Genomic DNA, 3,063 nt, shown 5'->3' on the forward strand with positions numbered 1-3,063 from the left:
ATTAGGTAAAAAATAAAAGCAAACTCTACAAGAAATTTTTGAAGATTGTACAAATAACTGATAGTAAGGAAAGGGAGATGACTTATTCAAGTGCCCTCTGGCCTTTTTCAAAATAATTTTGTTTACTCCGTGTTGTGAATAATACAACATGAAGCCTTAAATATTGACCAAACCTAGAGTTAACATGAAATCTGTTTCCCAAACCCATGACAGATGGTTTGATGTAAATTAAAGCCATCACTCTCCCATTTAGAGTTGTAGGAAATGCATACGTTTGAAAGTATGTTAGTTCCAAACTATTTACTTCAAAACCATCATACATTAAGAAAAATCAACTGATTTAGTAGGACATATATTGTCTACTAGATAATGTAAAATTCAAGTAAAGAAAAAAGTCTGTACCATATAAGAATACTGTACATATTATAACCTTTCTCAATGCATAGGGAGCGTTGTGCTGAATATACAGGAGAGTTTTATCAAAACAACTCAAGAGTTAGTAGTCAAAAATATGAGCAGTGTGTACTTAATAGTTTTAGTAGATAATGAAGAGACAACATGCAAATTGCTTGGTGTCATTGGCCCTCAGCTGCTTATCAGAAAATCTGGAGTTGGAAAGCAGTGATTTCTAAGTTTCTTTAATATTATATGATCTCATTATCCATGTTATTTAACTTTCTGTGCTTATCTGCTTTAGGCTCAGGTACGAATTTTGGACTGTCTTGAGGGCACGGCTGATAGTGTTAAAAAGTAATAATTGGCAGGCTTGAGGGCATGGCTGACTGGCACCCATGCTAAAAGTGGGTTCTACTTCAGAAACCAGCAAATTGCCTTTGTCTAAAATAGATACAATGGTTATTTATTTAAAATTGAGTAATAAAGAAACTAAAGCAATAATCACAAAAAGAGTCATATATGTAAGGACAATAGCTTCTTTACTGGGGCAGATTTATAATAAACTACAGGCCTCCTCAAAGTCCTGGAAAGGGAGTTAGTAATGTGTTCACATGGTTTTATGTTTTTGTAAAATTTGCAAAATTAAATTATTTTAACTATGATTCGTGGAGATCGTTGTCTCTTTCTGCCCTGATTTTCCCTCTATTACACCATCCCTTACTTTAGTTGACCATTAAGAAACTACTGGGATTTTTGGGATTCAACTGAGGGAAGTTGGCTTGGGAATCCTTTTCATCTGGATTTGGTAATTTGGGTTTATTTTATGCTCTGTTGTCACTTCCATGGTAAGTTTTTGTGGACTGAACTATGCATGGTACGAGAAAGGCTTCCAGGAAAACATCTACTGTCCTCTGTGCTGACCTGTCCAGCCTCAAGATTCTGATACACTGCCAGAAGGCGTGTCGTGTCATGAATGGGTACCATAGCCCTGACATCAAAGTCCTCACGTCACCCCTGATGTGAGAAGTATAGCAGCCACAAAAGGCATGAAATAGGTGAGGACAAATCTTCCAGTCACTAGAAATGTGAAATTGTGTGCAGAAGATTCAGTTTTCATTGACAATCAAAATAGAAATTCAACTCCTCCTGCTAGGAACACACACAAATGTGTGCGTGTTTATGTGTGCATATGTGTATGCATATGCATACATATATGTATATATTGTATCCAATTATGAAGGGACCATACATTTTATTTCTTTTTTGATAGGAATTGCTCAGAATGGAATTCATAAGACTCCGTGTTTTTGGGCACAATCCCATAGCAGCCATGCAAAACCCAGTAGGGCCTGTGTGTGCAGTTGCATGTTTTATGCATGCCAGCCTACCAAATCACACCTTAGTGTATCTGATGCATTTTGTCCTGAGGAAGTCTGGCAGTTCCAGACTAAACAGCACACAAAATTACTACCAACTCAGCAAAGAGAGTGAGGAAACAAGTACTATAGTAACAGTGCACCTACACATATGCCTCCATAAATCAATGTAAGGTAAGAGTAATTTGATTACAAAACAATGTAGTTCAATGTACATCACAGCAATTTAAAATTTGTTTGAATTGCTCTTGTGTATGCTTTAATTTCATATTACTTTTGTGTGTTTTTTTAAGAAATATTAATCAAACCAATAATTTAAAAATATAGAATTGATCAGGCAACTAATTAATCATGATATTTTGCTTTTTTTCTTTCTAGATTTTGTTGTTCATGATATTTGCCAGCTTTTTTCTCACCTAATTTTGGATTTATAATTTTTATTTATTTCTATAAGAGAAATAAATATTTCAAAACCTGTTAGCATGTCTCACTAATCAAGCAAGTAAAGTATCCTGTTCCTTTGCAAATTTTAAAAAAATATAAAATGATAAAAGTTTCAGCTCTCATAAAATTTGAATCTGTCCCTGCATCTTGTAGATGTCCATATTGATAGAGCAGCTTTAAAGACTGAAACCCACTGGGAAGCACCAGTCACTGTAATGGCCTGTCTTCCCTGACACAGGTAGATTCTTTATAACTTATATGTAATCTGTTTCCATTTTATACTCACTGCCATCATTTTACAAGGTTAGGTTGGACCCACGCATGTACTGTTGTTTTTTGTTTTTTTTTACTTTTCTTTTTCCAGTCTAAATGCAGAAGGATTTATCCTGGCTTAAAAACCCAGTGTTTTAGAGTGTCTACAAAACCTATTGACACTTATCACAAGCCAAGCAAGTAAAGTGTCCTGTTCCTTTGGTACTAATCACAAAAAGTACATAGGAGATATTGACCAACCAAAACATTTTCTCGGCAATATTTTTTAGCACCCTAAAATTCTAGTTGGAACAACCTCTACTCTGCTGGTAAAGACTGGAACTCCCAACCCACTTCAGAGGGAGGATTTTGAGGATCTTTCTCCTATTTAGATGTGTATACACCTATAAAGCATTATGTTCTCTTGCCAAAATGATGTTTGTTGACATTCATCATAATTACTATTTATACTTAATGATTCTATTAATTAGGTTATTTTCAGCCACCAACAGAAGCTCCCTACTCAAGGTATTTTCGGGCACATGTAACTATAAATCTAGAAAAGAAGCGACCTTCAGTCATTCCACAATTGTAT

The sequence above is a fragment of the Ceratotherium simum genome, chromosome 10 (genome assembly GCF_057802395.1).
Source record: "Ceratotherium simum simum isolate JZ-2026a chromosome 10, ASM5780239v1, whole genome shotgun sequence".
NCBI lineage: Eukaryota > Metazoa > Chordata > Mammalia > Perissodactyla > Rhinocerotidae > Ceratotherium > Ceratotherium simum.